General features: G+C 44.7%; 1 pseudogene; it reads left to right on the plus strand.

Moving 5' to 3' along the window:
- Positions 1-453: 453 nt before the first annotated feature.
- On the plus strand, positions 454-1,411 carry LOC117887518 (annotated as a pseudogene).
- The last annotated feature ends 15,793 nt before the right edge of the window (positions 1,412-17,204 follow it).

Genomic DNA, 17,204 nt, shown 5'->3' on the forward strand with positions numbered 1-17,204 from the left:
GAAAATCTCAGTCCAAGATTTTAGTTGATGTACTTATTGGTTTTGACTCCTAAGACATGGCATGATTCTTGCTATTGACAGAAGTGAAATACAGAACTTAAGCATCATTGTTAAGATCTGGTATGTCACAAGATGGGATATGATGGATAGCCAAGGTCTGATATGACAGATCAGACCAATACTCTACCAGAGATATAGACTGTTATATTAGACAATGCTCTGATATGGCAGAGGGAGGTCTATATAGGTATCAATGTTCTTTCCTCAGACTGAGACTCCTGGCACTTTGCTCTGAAACCTACATTTAGCCTTAAAATTTCAGCCTGTAACCAGTAGAGGAAGGGAATATTCTTAATATTTATGGTATTAATTTACAAGACTTGATTAACTTTTAATGCTATGTTCTTCCAATTAAATTGCCCAGCTTGTTTTTTTTGTTCCTAGCCCCAACCCATGGCGGACATAGATTGGAGAAACCAAACGACCGTCACACATTTCATCCTCCTGGGATTCGGGGATCTCCATCACCTGCAAATTCTTCTCTTTCTACTGTTCCTAGTGATCTACATGGCAACCTTAGCGGGGAACACTCTCATCCTGGTGCTTGTTGTCACTGGTCAGCACCTTCACACCCCCATGTACTTTTTTCTGGGCAACTTGTCCTATTTGGAGATCTGCTACACCTCGACCTTCCTGCCCAGGTTACTGTCCAGTCTGCAGACTGGGGACAGAAGCATCTCATTCAGTGGCTGCATTACACAACTGTATTGCAGCTACGGAATGCTATCTCCTAGCAGTGATGTCCTATGATCGGTATTTAGCGATATGTAAACCCCTGCACTATTCAACTCTTATGAATAACAGGTTTCGCCTCCAGCTGGCTGCTGGGTCATGGTTAAATGGCTGTTTGGCCAGTGCTGTCTTAATATTATTCATATCACAGTTAATATTCTGTGGCCCAAATAAAATTGACCATTTCTATTGTGATCCCATCCCACTGATGGAATTCTCCTGCAGTGACACTCACCTGAGCATGTTGGTGGATTTCATACTAGCCTGTGTATTCACCCTGCCTCCATTCCTACTAACCCTGATGTCCTACGTGTTTATCCTTGTCAGTATCCTGAGAATCCCTTCCACCACCGGGAGACAAAAGGCCTTTTCCACTTGCTCTTCTCACCTCACTGTGGTGACAATTTTCTATGGAACCATAATGACTGTTCACATGCTGCCAAAACGTGATGCACTCAGAGATCTGAAGAAAGTTCTCTCTTTTTGCTTCACGGTCCTAACTCCCCTGGTAAACCCCCTCATCTATAGCCTGAGAAACAGAGAGGTCAAGGAAGCACTGAGCAAAGCAGTCAATAAATATAGCTTTCAGCAAAAAAAACATGCAGAGACTATGAGATAATAATTTAGCCTGAGGTTTTGAAAGCTGCCTGAGTGAATGAAGCAATCAGTCTGTGATGCACTGTACCTCAAAATAGCACCCTGTAACCCTCATCTTCATCTTTTGTATTTTGGTTGTGATATTTTATAAAAAGCATTTCATGTAAGATATCATATGAAAGGTCATGATTTGCTGAAACTCATTGCTCTGTCAAAATAGGTATATCATCATTGTATATGGTGTTAAGAGATTTTGTTATATGGTTGCTATAGAAATATGTTGTAAGTCTGGGAGTCACCCACTCTTAGTTCCCCATTGACAACATAGGAGCTGACCCACACCCAGGCGAGCGTTAAACGACCATCACCAATGATTGACCAGCAGGGGAATTATAAAAAAGAGGTCTACAAATCTGTAACAGACAGTGTGCAAGCACCACACAATGGGAATTGCTGAAATCTGTGACTCATCAAGGCCCACCAGGACATGTCTTGGCCAGTATTTTTCCAGAGACATGAATTGAGAGTATAAAATAAGGGACATCGGCATCATGAGACCACCTCTCTCCTCCCACACCTATTCCGGAGGCAACAAGAATTCTGGGAAGACAAAGGCTTTTCACGGGGGAGGTTGGTCCCAGGCTGAGAAGGGAATTCAGCTGTGTATTAAGAATTGTAACCTGGCTGCAACATGCAGTAGGGTATGAAAAGCTTTTTGATTCAAATCTTACTGAGTCTGATAAAAAGTAAACACACAATCGAAATCCTAAACTTTATTTCTTAGGCATAAAGTTCAGAGATAGATGTTAAGTGATCATAAGTGTTAGGTAACTACCTTTCTGGAGTTAATAAACTTATTTTAATGTTTAATCTTAACCAGTTAGTTTGTCTAAAATGCTTGGGGAATCTGCTCAGATTTAAAGGGCTGGTGTATGTCCACTATCCTTTCATGAACAGCCAGACCCCAGCAATGACCTCTGGACACTTCACCGAGAATAGCTTTATACCTCCTATCTGAACTAAACCTGGCTGTGACCAGCTCCAGCAAAGCATCATCACCAGGCTCACAGGGCCCTTGGAGGCAGGGTGGTTGGGCAAACAAAGAGCTAGACTCACAAGCCAAGGATATTGGGACTGTTCAGATCCAAGTGGGAGTTCTCCAGGGCACCCGTATAACTGAGGCAATTTCTGGGGTCAGGTCTGTCAAACGCTCACTGACAAGGGACTCTACATGAGGCCCTGCAGAGCACCAGCTGCTCTGCTGCCACGAACTGCACAGAGCGGTTCAAAGGGAGAGCACCTGTTACAATGAGTGTCTCCAAAAATCACTGCAACAAGCGTACATCCTGAGAGGGCTCATTCTTGGACAGCTCTGCTGCATTCAGGGGCTCTCCTCAGGGCATGACGTAACCTATGGTGAGAGGAAGTGGCTATCGCCTAGCAATGAGCAGAACTCCTGTGGTGCCAAACATGGCAGTGCTGGCTCAGCCTCTGTGAGCATGTCAGGATTTAGCCAGAGGCAGGGGAGCTGGGCCCCAGTGAGAACTGTAGGATTTCAGCACCGCAAAAAGGATTTTCCAAGTGACCTATGAGACTTAAGCGTCCATCTCCCATTTCAAAAGGCTTTGGGTGCCTAACTCCCTTAAACACTGCCTAGAATCTCAGCCTGGAAAGCCACTCAGTTGCTGTCACTGTTGCTTCAATCTATGTATTTCCATTGGAAAGAGACTCCGCAGCAACAGAAATGCACTGATTAATGGTAAACCCCTGCTAAACCTTTGACACCCACTAATGTTGTACGTGTAGTTGTAGCCACTAATGTTGCAATCATGCTGTTGTGTGATTTGGTTCCCAGTATAAATTCAACCTCCGCACACCTAGCAATAGGTAAGAAATGAGGAAAGATGCAGTTATTCTGTGTATGGCCACTAGAGGGCAGAGGAATTGGAAAGGTGCAGCCCAATGGAGAGCAGCCAAAGTGGAAGGGCAAGAAAGCAGAAATTATGTTCCCAAATGACCAACAGTGGGAAGTGTATAGGGAGGTGAAGCTGTATAACGGTGTATAAGTGGTGAGGAGTGAGCATTGAAGAGAAAAGGAGCTTTATGCTATGAAATGAACTGTGGATACTAGGGTTACATCTACACTACAGGGGGGAGTCGATTTAAGATACGCAAATTCAGCTACGTGAATAGCGTACCTGAATTCGACGTATCGCAGCCGACTTACCCCGCTGTGAGGACGGCGGCAAAATCGACTTCTGCGGCTTTCTGTCGGCGGCGCTTACTCCCACCTCCGCTGGTGGAGTAAGAGCGCCGATTCGGGGATCGATTGTCGCGTCCCGATGGGATGCAATAAATCGATTCCCGAGAGGTCGATTTCTACCCGCCAATTCAGGCGGGTAGTGTAGACCTAGCCTAGCAGATATTAAGCTTATGCTCCCAGTACTTCTGTTAGTCTCAAAGGTGCCACAGGACACTCTGTTGCTTTTTACAGATTCAGACTAACACGGCTACCCCTCTGATTATGGAGAGAGTTATGGGTTGTTATACTAAATAATGTCCACCAGGTGACATGAGTCAAAAATGGGAAAGAGGTGGCTATAGCAAGAAGAATCCACTACAGCATTGGTCTGCAAACTTTTTTGATCGTGCACCCCTATCAGTAAAAACGTTTTGAGCACGCACCCCCAATATATGTATATTTATTTATGTATCAATTATATACATGTGCTACTGTATTAATATATTTTGTACATTATAAAACATACAGAAAAATATAAATTAAAAAAGGATGAGATAAAAACGATATAAACAATATTTCTTAAATATTTTTTTTATTTATTAACTGTACAAAAAACATTTTGCTCTCACAAAATATTATTAATAATAATATTTTTAGTGAGAGCAATGTGATTGAATATGCTTCATTATGTCTGAAAATCTTGGTTTAACACTTTGTGAGGCATCTTTTTCAGCTATGACAGCCATTAAAACCAATGTGCGAAATAAATTGAACTTAGAACCAGACCTTCAAATCACTGTATCACAAAGATATGTAGATCCAAATGGAAGAAGTGCATCGTTGGCTGCGCTTACTAAATCACGATACTCATTTTTCAATCCCATCCACCAATTATGCAAAGGTTTTTGTTGAAATTCGGCAAGTAAATTTCCATCTTCCCTGATATCAATCAGTTGTTCTTGCAAACTAAGTGTTGCATTTTTATATTTTTAACAAATGGGTTCAAAACCCTCTGAAACTCTTTGTTTGGAAGATTTTTAAACAAGTTAGAAAATTCTGTTTCCAAGTTTTTAAGTGTGCAGATATGAGAGTTTTTATAGATGATACACTTACATAGTTTTCGGCAAGAAAATCACATAACGATGGAAACATTTCTAAACATCCGTTTTCAAAATGCTCTCTCCATAGCACGAGTTTCTTTTGAAAACCAGTTACTTTCTCACTCATTGTTAAAACATCACCTTTATCTTGAAGGGACAGATTAAGTGTGTTTATTTTTTTTTAAATATCTGTTAGGTAGCTACTAACAGCCACGTGTCCTCACAGAAAAGGACAGCAAATTTGGAACACTAGTCTTTTTGTAAAAGAAAAATGCATAACTCAACTTTAAGTTCGACAACTCTTTTAAGCACTTTGCCATGAGATAACCAGGAAATCTCTGTTTGGTTCAAAAGCTTTTCATGGTCACTATCCATCTCATTACGAAGTATTGTAAAGATTCTACTACTTAAAGGTCTTGTTTTTTTATAAAATTAACCACATTGATGGCATCCTGTAGCACTTCGTGCACTTCTGGCTCCAACTTCTTTGCTGCAATAGCTTGCCTATGAATGATGCAGTGAATGAACATCATGTGTGGTGCTATCTCTGTAACCTTACCCCGGAATCCTTTCTTTATTCCAGTCAAAGCAGCCGCTTTGGTTACACTTACACAGTTTTTCCATAAAACATTGTTTTTATTAAAGAAGTCATTTACTGTTGAGACTATATATCTTCTCCCGTACATCTTCCTAATATCTTTCCTTTAGTGGCTCACAAAAAAGTAGTTCTTTGTGTATATCATTACTGAACCAGAAAAAGAAGCAGTTCAAGGACACACTGAAGACCTCTTTGAAGTCCTTCGAGATCAACACCGCCACATGGGAAACCGTCGCACTGAACCGTTCAGCATGGCACAGCCTCATTCACAAAGGCAGTAATACCTCTGAGGTGAGGCGTATTGCTGAGGCTGAAAAAAAGCATGAGCTGCGCAAGACCAGGGCTGCTCATACACCATTGACAGTGCCATTATATGTCTGCCCGACATGTGACAGGACGTTCCACTCCCGGATCGGACTGATCAGTCATCTCCGGATGCACAGAGCCCGGTCATCGAAAGAATGAGTTGTTGATGTCTTCATCGATAACGATGGACGAACATCAATTGAACCAGAATTTAGCAAATACCATAAGCTGAGACGTTAGAAACATCTGTACTTTCATCCAACTGTATAGCAAACCTCCCACACTGTGTAATTTGTTCTAATACTTGTTTCTTCAAATCTTCAGCAATGTTTTCTATGTGTCTTACAACAGTATTTGCTGACAAAGGAATGCATTTTAGTTTGTCACCATATTGTTTTCAGTGTATTATTTCATCCATTTTTACCGCGGCAGGAAGAACAAATGTCTCTCCAATGGTATCTGTTTTTTTTTTTTGTCTTTTGCTATTAAGTAAGAAACCTGAAGAGAGGCTTCTCAACATTTATCATTCGTTTTAGTGAATTTTCTAAAGTACTGGATTGAGTATCACATGACTTTAAATATCGCTGAAAAAATTGTAGAGGTTTGTCTTCATGTTCTGGAGGCTTAGTTTTTAAATGTCTTGCTAATCGTGATGGCTTCATACTATCATTAGCTAATACTTCAAGGCACAATATACAGTTAGGGTTAGATTCATCGTTAATGATAGTGGATGTAAATCCACTATTTCAAATAGTCTTCTCGATAATTTCAAATTTTTTTGGCCGACTTCTTGTCAGATCTGATTAGATTGTCTTTGTTTTTACCTCGTAATGTGGCTAATGAAGAACTCATACTAGCAGTAGGAGAACTGTCAGCTCTGCCATTTTCTTGTCGTTCGCTTGTGCTCACGTTATTAGTATTATCTTCAATCTGCAGTTTCTTTGCAGGAATCTTTTTAAGCCACTTGTCCATTCTGTGAGGGTTAGTTTAGTTAAAACTAGATAATATGATCCATAAATCCACTTAACCAGGCACACGCAAACTACAATATGTCTCAATATGCTGAAAGCGAACGAACAAGTGAGGGCGCCACTGTCAACCCCTCTGCATTGTGGAACTCCCACTCTTAGAATCATAGAATCATAGAATCATAAAATATCAGGGTTGGAAGGGACCTCAAGAGGTCATCTAGTCCAACCTCCTGCTCAAAGCAGGACCAATTCCCAACTAAATCATCCCAGCCAGGGCTTTATCAAGCCGGTCCTTAAAAACCTTCAAAGAAGGAGACTCCACCACCTCCCTAGGTAACGCATTCCAGTGCTTCACCACCCTCCTAGTGAAATAGTGTTTCCTAATATCCAACCTGGACCTCCCCCACTGCAACTTGAGACCAATGCTCTTTGTTCTGTCATCTGCTACCACTGAGAACAGCCGAGCTCCATCCTCTTTGGAACCCCCCCTTCAGGTAGTTGAAGGCTGCTATCAAATCCCCCCTCATTCTTCTCTTCTGGAGACTAAACAATCACAATTCCCTCAACCTCTCCTCATAAGTCATGTGCCCCAGACCCCTAATCATTTTTGTTGCCCTCCGCTGGACTCCATTTCACAGAGATGGAGCTTGAGATCCATGTCTTGTGACATGTCCTCAGTTGGGGATCTGCCCCACTGACACACATGGAGATACCTTGATTTACATCATGTGAGAATCTGGCTCTCTGTGTGCTCCAATAAGGTGGCAAACGCTGATAGAGTCTTACTAGCCAGGATGACACATGCCAGATTGTTTCTAGACTCTGAGTTCAGGGACACCGTCTCCCCTGCAGTGCCTTTCTTGTTCTTGTGATATCATCCCACAATCATTATGGAGAGGAGAGTTTCACTCCCCCGTTAGGGTTGCACATCAACCTGGTTTTGTCCCTTCCTACAATCCACCCTCCAAAGAGCTGTATTTTATTACTGCTACATAATGAACATCGGGAAACAGAAAAGGCATGGCCAGTCCCTCACCACATAACTATCACCTCCACAGGAACTAAGGGAGAATTTACTCCACCTCATAATTTATGGCATAAACTGATCTCTTGTGAGGAGGGCGGAGAAATTATTCCTTCAGCTACAGGGCACTGAAATTCTGCATATACCAGGAAATATTGTTAGATTTATTTCCATTAATTCTAAGAGAAGATCGGTGCCTAAGGAGAATAGACTTCACTGGAAATCTCAGTTCAACATTGTAGTTAATGTATTTATTGATATTGACTCCTGAGTCCTGGCATGATTCTGGCAATTGCCAGAAGTGAAATATTGCCTTTAAGCATCATTGCTAAGCTTCAGTATGTCACTAGAGGGGATATGATAGAAGATGAAGAATGAGTCTGATCTTTCATATCAGTACTCAGCTACCAGAGAAATGGACTGTTATTATATTAGTCATTGCTTTGATATGGCAGAGGGTGGTCTACATGGATAAAAAAGATCTGTTCTTGAACTGAGACTCCTTCACTTTGACTGAAGTTTATATTTAGCCTGAACATTTCAGCTGGTAACCAGGAGAGGGAGGGAAATTTCTGAATATTTGTCCTGAATTGACTCTCTCAGTTGTGTCCCACCAGAGGTAGCATTGGTTTAGTGCCGTAGTCGTTCTAGGATCCACAGAAGGAGGTCAATTAAGCTTTGGATCAGAACCCCACGTTATCCAAATTTGAATATTGGTATTGAGAATTTTGTTGGTTAAAAGATCAGTGACCATGAGCCAGAAAGCATCAGCAGAAGCAATGAAAGTTCAAGCTGTGAGAGACAGCCTGCAATTTGAACATAAACAAAAACTGGCAGAAATTTGAATGAGAGAGAAGCAAGCATTGGCCCAGCTGGAAAAGGAAGCTAAGGAAAGGGCTTCTGAAAGACAAAAAGAAGCTGCTGAAAGAGAGAAAGAAGCCCCCACAAAAGAATGGCTGAATTGGAAAGAGAAGCTGATGAAAGACTGAAGGAGGCTGACAAGAGAGAGGAAAGGTCTCGTAGAAGGCAAATAAAATGACTGGCTGCTGTGGAGAGGGTTGCCAGACTTAGACTCCAAGTCAAAAAAGCAATGGAAGAACAGCAGCAACTGTATCATCTTGAAAGTCCAGTTTATAACAATGTTGGTATGGTATATTACCCTGAGCAACTTTCTGTATTTAACTAATTATACTATGACCAGGGGGAAAGGGAATCTAACCTGGTGGGAAATAGCTGTTTGTCTGTGCAAAAAGGCAGTTTGTCTGTGAATGAAGTTTCTGAATTTCTGACCAATGTCTCAGAAGTGAATGTGGAATTAGATCAAGCACAGAAAGATCTCATTTGTCAGGAAAATGTTTCTCAGGAGCAGACTAAAGTGAAAGGTCAGGTGAAAGTCCTAGCTGACTTTTCTTCTTGAGGAAGAAAAGGGTAGGTTTTTGATGTGTTGACTAGTACAGCTTTTTGGCTAGTACAGCTTGTAAAAGTAAACCTGAGAAAGGTTACTGTGATTTGCTGGAAGTAGCTCAGTGTAGTGAGAAGAGCAGCAGTTTATCTGTTGGGAGTGGCAATGTGCCTGGTAAGGAAGCTGCCCCACTCTCCCAGTATTTGTCTGTAACCAGCCGTGTGTGCTGGGACAAAGAAGAGGAGTACTCTGATGGTCCAGGGACATCTACATCAAGCACATCACCGGCCACCGACAGTACCAGGAGGCGTGAGCCAGACTGACATCGTTATCCCACTACGTACGAGAAAGGGACCAAGTGACCTTCTCCGTTGAATCATATGAACTGGAACCATAAACTCCCTAAACATTAAATCTCACCAAATGAGGGTCAATCCATCCCCATCATCATATCCACTCATTATAATCCACACCCGAACATAGCCACTTTATGAACTTAATACCCTCATATCTTAATGTCTATAATTTGACCCATCAACCTTTTACCCGCAATCAGGGATATTGCAGATTATGTATTCCTCATGCCACCTTATCTTAAACGAAACTTTGCCCCCTCTATAATCTGTATGTTATTCCCTGATAACCAGAAACTTCTATGCTGAAATTCTGTTCACTATTTTTTTTAACATCATCTTAATAAAATTTTTAAATCTGAAAGTTTGGAGGAGCCTAGGCAACCTTGTGAGTTGATGGCTTTGTCTAATCAGCAGTTTGGGAAGGCAAGGATAGTGGAAAATGAGTGTCCCTATACCTTACCTGTTACCTTTGTGGAGAATTGTGAGGGTGATGGAAATGCGCCTGTGTCTATTAGGGGAATTAACTTGCCTATGGAGGGAGCTACCCCAGGCTCCAAGCAATTGTCTGTGAACAGCCTTGTGTGCTGGGAGAAGGGAAATTAAATCCCAAGCTGTGTGTCTGTTAAAGGGGAAGGTTTCTCCAGCTCTTTGTATGTGGAGCAAGCAGAAGGTGCCTTTCAGCCTGTGATGGTTAAGGGTACTGCAGTTGTCTCAGAGTTGGTCCTAGATTCAACTAAAGCTCAGGAAGGGAATGGTCCTACATTTCTTTCTGCTAGGGAGAATGGCACTGTAACTAGGTTGTATCCAGTTAGTGTCCTAGCAAAATCCCAGAGACCAGGCAATGCTGGTGCTTGTATTTTGCCTGTTGCTAATGTGTGGCTGGAAAAGGGTGTAGCAACTCTGTCTGATCAGGGTGATACCCTTGCTGGGGCACCAGGAGAGCATAAAGGTGATTTGATTGTGTTACCTACTGACAGTGTGAAAACTTGTAGGAAAAAGAAAAAGATTCCTGAACTTGTGTGTGGCAAAGGGAAGGAGAATGCTTCTAACCTTTTGACTATGAAATCTAGCAGTTTGCCTGAAAGGGGATTGGGTAGGAATCCACATGATGAGCCAAAGGGAAGTAAAACTCATGAGTTGGTAGTGGCTCGGCAGAGCAATGCTTCTGTGGAGCAAGGAAAAGCTAAACTGGTGCTTAGAAAGATTTAGGGTGACCAGACGTCCCGATTTTATCGGGACTGTCCCGATATTTCCTTGTTTGTCCCGACCAATGTTAGGTCGGGACACTGGACAAACAAGCAAATACTCCGGAGCCCGGAAGTGCTTGCGCCCCTCCCCCCTCGCCCCGCCTCTGCCCCCTCCTTCCCCTATTGGCTCCCTCCCCAAATCCCCGCTCTTCCCCAGGCTCGCCATTCCTCCTCCCTCCGGCGCTCATGGAGGGAGGCCCGGGAGACACAGGGGAAGTGCGGGGCCAGGGTTAGTGAGAGTCCGGCCTGGCCCCGAGTGCAGGCAGGACTCAGTTGGGCTGTAGGGACAGTAGGAGGGCAGCCCGCGGGGCCAGGCGGTGGCTGTTCTCCCCACTTGGGCAGTAGGACTCGGGAGCAGCTGCTGCTGCAGCTTCCAGTGCCGCGGGAGGAGGGGGGAGGGAAGCGGCCGATGGCCAAGCTTGGCGGCTGCGGCTCTGGCGCCCCCGAACCCCCCGAGCCTGGGCCTGTTGAGGGGACCCAGCAGCGCACACGCTGCATCCAGCCCCTGGCCAGTTGCATCTGGGCTGCTGCCCAGCTGGTGCAATCCTGCGGCGGCCACAGGGCGGAGGTATCAGCAGCCCAGCCCCGTTCGTTCCCCTGCGGGATGTATGGATCTCTTAGAGAAGGTCTCAGATGAAATGAAAAATTGTCAGGAAATTTAAACAGCCCTATGACCAAGTGGCTGTGTTTGTCCAGCTTGTTGGGAAGACAATGGTGTTGGAACAGGAATGTCTCCCTGCTGATTCTGTAAGTGAGCAGTCTGTGCTTTAGGGTCTGAGGACAGATTTGGTTACTGGTGTTTCAGAGCAGAACCGTTTTATGGCTGAATGCTTAAGGATGCAGGGGACAGCAAGCAAATGCTCACGCTCAGACGCTTTGGATTTGTGTGGTATCTCTTTAAGACAGAGTCCAGCCTTGGAGTTGGTAGCAGTTAAGGATCTGAAAACTGGTGAACAGGCTCCTGTGTTGATGCAAATTAACTGGCTGGCAGGGAGAAGAAAGAATTGCTAATACCTGTTAGCAAAGAGACCACACCCAAACAGCCAGTGAATTCTATTAAGCAAGAAAGCTCAGGATTTGACCCCTCAGAACAGAAAGAAAAGAAAAAAAAAATACCATGCTAATGGTATTAAACAAAAGATGTGGCATAACAAAAATGCTTGTAAATGTACACTTGCAAAGGATTTGTTGTTAATGCTAATGGTGATTTTTGTAACTAATGTATTGCTAATACCAAACATTGTAAAAATATACAATGTGACTAATCTTTTGGAAAATCCCTTGAACATGTTAAGAGTTATGAATAAGAACACATTTTATGTTAAAAGACCTTGTAATGCTGATGTTGCACAGTATTCTCTTGGACCTTTTCACAGGAGAAAAGACATTCCAGATCTTATGTGCTGAATGAAAAGGGAAACAGAGGCACACTAACATATTGCTTTTATAGCTAAATTCCAAGATTCCTATACTATGGACAACATTAATATCTACATTAACTTAATGTTAATTTAGTTCCAAACATTTGCCAGAGCTTGTATGGATAAAGTAGCTATGTTCTTTAGCTCTTGGCAAGATCACATGAGACTTACAGGAAGAGCTGCAAGAGCAGATCATGCTGCAAGAGCAGATCCAATCCACTATTGTTCTAAAGAAGTTTTACCTTGAGTTTGTAAAGAGATTCAATCATGTTGTTCAATATGATTTAGATAAACCATTTCTGTTTTACACTGATACGACTTCTATCCCAGTACTAGCTGTAGTAAGACAGAACCAAGGATGGGGAGCTCTTGGGATGCAGTCAATAATGCTTGTGTCATCCCTTCCTGCAACAATTTTGTGTTGGGGGTGTGATGTTATTGACACAAATTGTGACAGTATAGACCATTATTGCAGCCAAGATCCTGTAGTCGCACCAAATCTTGTCCAAAGGAGATTAAGTAAGGTGTCTCTGAGGAGTTTATGCTTATGCTATCTGTATGCATGTATCATTTTTTGTATTTAAAGTTATGAGTATTGTCTCTATACTGTCTGTATTTCAAATGTGTGCTATGCTTCTGGGTGACATACCAGACAATTTGGCATCAGCACTGCCTAGTCTGCTTGATGGCCCATTATGTAGAGGCATACCTTCTGGCCTTTGAGAGGACAGCCCTACCGGAGGCCTGGCCTCGAGATCAATGGGGACACATAGCTGCACAGTGTCCCAATGCTGAGGAGCCTATGCAGTGTAACCTGGGGAACTGGGCAGATCCATGCTTCCTAATGCACCTTGTGGGGGCCTCATTAACCCCACATATGTATACCAGACCAGTGAAACTAAATGGGGTAGGGACCACGGCACTGGTTGATTCAGGGAGTGCTATCATGCTTATCTCAGGGAAGCTCATGAAGCATAGTCAGCTGCTGCAGGCTAAACGTACGGGGATAACATTTGTCCATGGGACAGTTAGTTACTACCCCACCATCCCAGTAAAATCGAGATCCAAGGGAACACTACTGAGGTAGCAGCAGGTGTAGTCCCTAAACTCCCATACCCAGTGCTCATAGGGAGGGACTTCCCAGGGTTTGGAAACTTACTCCCAGTAAGGGGATTGGAGAAAGATGGGGAACTTAGAATTGATGAGGCATCCACAGCAGACTGTCAACCCCCAATCTTCTCTGAAATATCCCCAGATTTTTTCTCCACTCCCAGACAGCGTAGAAAGACAAAAAGGGAAAGAAGGGCAGCTAAGGCCTTGGAAACCCAAATACTGACCCAAAGCCAGAGGGTCGGTCTTGTAGGTAGGCGGACCCGTGCAGTTGAAAAGGAGGCCACGCAGGAGGGAGAAGCACCTGAATCTGACCCCCACCTTAATGCTTCTGAACCAGTAGAGGGAACAGAGACTGGGCCCCTAGATCTTGGGCAGATTAGCCCCGGGAGAGGAAATTTTGAACGGGACCAGGCAGAAGACCCAAGGTATGAAAACATTAGGAAGGAGGTGACTGAAATAGATGGGGTCCCAGTGGAAGGGAAAACCCAGGGACCAGGACCCTACTTCATTATGAAGAAGGATCTCTTATACCGGGTTGCACCAGTACAGGGGCAGAAGGTACAGCAGATCCTAGTACCTCAAAAACACCAGAACACTGTATTAAGTCTTGCTCATAGTCATCTTTATGGGGGGCATTTGGGGGTAGAGAAGACCCTGGCACGAGTCCTACAATGGTTCTTATGGCCCGGAGTACATGAAAAATTGCAGCGGTACTGTGCCTCCTGCCCGGAGTGTCAGCTGCACAGTCCCCATCCCCAGTTGAGGGCACCTTTAGTAGCCCTTCCCATCATAGAGGTCCCCTTCGAGGGAATAGCCATGGACCTAGTGGGACCCCTGGAGAAGACGGCTCGGGGCCACCAATATATACTTGTTGTTTTGGACTATGCTACTCGCTACCCAGAAGCCGTCCCCCTGCGGAACACGGCCTCTAAAACTATAGCCAAAGAGCTGGTGGGGATCTTTGCCCGAATGGGGCTACCGAAGGAGATATTAGCCGACCAAGGAACCCCATTTATGTCAAAGCTAATGAAGGACCTCTATACGCTGCTCCATATACATACCCTGAGAACTTCGGTCTACCATCCGCAGACTGATGGGTTGGTAGAAAGGTTTAACCGAACCCTCAAGGCTATGATAAGGAAGGTGGTAAGTCGGGACAGGAAGGATTGTGACACCCTACTACCCTACCTTATGTTCACTATCCGGGAGGTACCAAAGGCCTCAACAGGGTTTTCCCCCTTCGAGTTACTATACGGGCGTCACCCCCTCATCTACAGCCTGAGAAACAGAGAGGTCAAGGAAGCCTTGAGCAAAGCAGTCAGTAAATATGTGGCTTTCAGAAAAACATGCAGAGACTCCTTGATAACAACTTTACCTAAATCAGCCAGGCAGCTGTGAAAACCTCCGGCTATCAGCCCCCATTGAAATTGAGTTGAAAACCCCCACTAAAAATCTCACAACTAATGTGAAAAAAAATGGAGATGATCTGTATGGAGGTACTGAGACAGTGTTTACAGTTCCATGGTGTCTTCATGTAACACATCATATAGGAAAATGAAGTTGTGGTCAGCTCTGTCACTCTCTCATGTTCAGCACTGATACACGCAGTATGATGGTATTTTTGTCCATGGTCTTGGCTAAACATTCACCCTCTGTGAGGAGTGTGTATGATGTTTGAAACTCCACAGAGCTGACATTGTGTAAGGCACAAAATCCACTAACGATACAAGTCAATCCGTCAGTATATCCCCTATTCATTGTTTCTCTATGTTAAATAATAAAGTTTGGTAATCAAATTCAGACAGTCAAATAGAAATAAAACCCAGTGGGTGACATCATGTTTTTTGCTGCAGTTTCTTATGCCCCTAAGGACACAATGGAAAATCCAGCTGGAACTCAGGTCAGTGTTGTCAATCTAAGTGGAGGGACCAGGGAGGGAGGTGGGTATAACCATGTTTCCATCATGGAGTTTAACTGGGCACCAGGCAGAGTGGAGACAATTTTAACCATTTTTTTAATTTCCATAAAAAAATCATTTATGATCAAAATTATTTTTTGGACAATAAAAATTCTAACTCCTGGTGCAGCATAGATGGGGACGTAAGCCAGGGAAATCTGCCACCCCTGAAATTGTGCTTATTGCCATCAGACCCCTCAGCAAACCAACCACCTTCATGACGCTCACACAGGCTGGATGCAAACAGCCAGGCCCCAGCAGTGACCTCTTGACACTTCACCAGAAACAGCTTCATAGCTCTTTTCTGGGCTAAGCCCAGCTGGGACCAGCTCCGACAAATCACCAGCACCAGGCTCACAGGGTCCTTGGAGGCAGGGAGGTTGGGCAAACAAAGAGGTAGACTCACAAGCCAGGGGTACTGGGAGTGTCCAGACCCAGCTTGGGGGTTGCCAGGGCACCCATACAACTGAGGCCATTTCTGAGGTCTGGTCTCTCAAACAGGCACCGAGGAGGGACTCCGTATGTGACACTGCAGGGCAGAAGCTGCTTTGGTGCTGCCAGCTGCACAGAGCAGTTCAAAGGGAAGGGACCTGTTACAATGAGTGTCTCCAAACCTGACTGCAATGAGTGCACATCCCAAGAGGGCTAGGTCTCAGGGCACCATGTCCAGCCAGCCCCAGGTGCCTTCGACAGCTCTGCTCCTCACAGGGCCCTCCCCTCAAGGCGTGAGGCAATCTATGGCGAGAGGAAGTGGCTACAAGCTACCAACAGGCGGAACTCCTGTGATGTCAAAATGGCAGTGCTGGATTAGTCACAGGGAGCATGTCACAGCTTGGCCAGAGGCAGGGGAGCTGGGCTCTGGTGAGAACAGTAGGATTTGAGCCCTGCAGAAACCATTTTTCGAGGGACCTAAAGGAGTTAGGCACCCAAATCCCTTTGAAATGGGAGTTGAACACTTGACTCTCTTAGATGCCTCTGAAAATCTCAGCCTGAAGAGTGACTGGGATTCTGTCACCCTAGGTTCTGTCATAAAATGTTTTTTTGGCTGCGTCTGTATGTGTTCTCTCAGTGTGTTGTCCCAGCTCTGCACAGATAGCGCAGACAGCAGATCGGTCAAACTGCCCAATAAATCCACAGACTCGGTTTGTAGCAAAGGTGCCTGGCCAGGTTTATTGCTGACAATGCACAGTAACAGCACACAACAGACTCTGCAGGGATATTAAGACATGTATGTTCATGACAATAGATACACCTTAGTCAGTAGAGGGACTTTCCACTGCCCGCTCGGCTGGCCAAAGACACCCCCTTTGCAATTCTTCTTTTATACACTGATACAAACAAGTTTCGTATTGCCCCTCTGATATAGTTGTGACTGCCCCCTGACGTGGATTTTTACCACCCATTACCTGGTACATGTTGATTCGATCTGAACATGTCTGTCCATCTACGTCAAGTTCTCTGGTGGTCCACCGAGTTGCTGGGGGGTGGTGTGGAGCTACTGCTTTGCCGAAAGCCCTTGGTCACCTCCGTCGAATTAGCGGCGGGAGGTGCACTGTCGCAATTGGTGCAGCCACGGAGTATCTGTCAGAGTCTGTGGCGTACCCCTCAGGTAGGGCAGGGCTGGCAAGCATCTAGGGTGCGCCCCTCAGGCAGGGGAGCGCCAGCAAGAGTCTATGGCATACCCCTCAAGCAGGGGAGCACCAGCAAGCATCTGAAGCTCATTATTAGGGTTCAGCCACCCTGAGACAGGGGTAGGGGAATGCAGGCCCACCGGAATCCACTACGTTCCAGCCCAGGGAACTGCCAGTGGTGGGAAGAGAAGGTCTCAAGACTCATAGACTCTAAGGTCAGAAGGGACCATTATGATCATCTAGTCTGACCTCCCGCATGATGCGGGCCACAAAAGCTGACCCACCCACTCCTGGAAGAATTCTCTCTCTTGACTCAGCTGTTGAAGTCCCCAAATCATGATTTAAAGACTTCAAATCGCAGAGAATCCTCCAGCAAGCGACCCCTGCCCCATGCTGCGGAGGAAGGCGAAAAACCTCCAGGGCCTCTGCCAATCTACCCTGAAGGAA

The sequence above is a fragment of the Trachemys scripta genome, chromosome 14, assembly GCF_013100865.1.
Source record: "Trachemys scripta elegans isolate TJP31775 chromosome 14, CAS_Tse_1.0, whole genome shotgun sequence".
Lineage (NCBI taxonomy): Eukaryota > Metazoa > Chordata > Testudines > Emydidae > Trachemys > Trachemys scripta.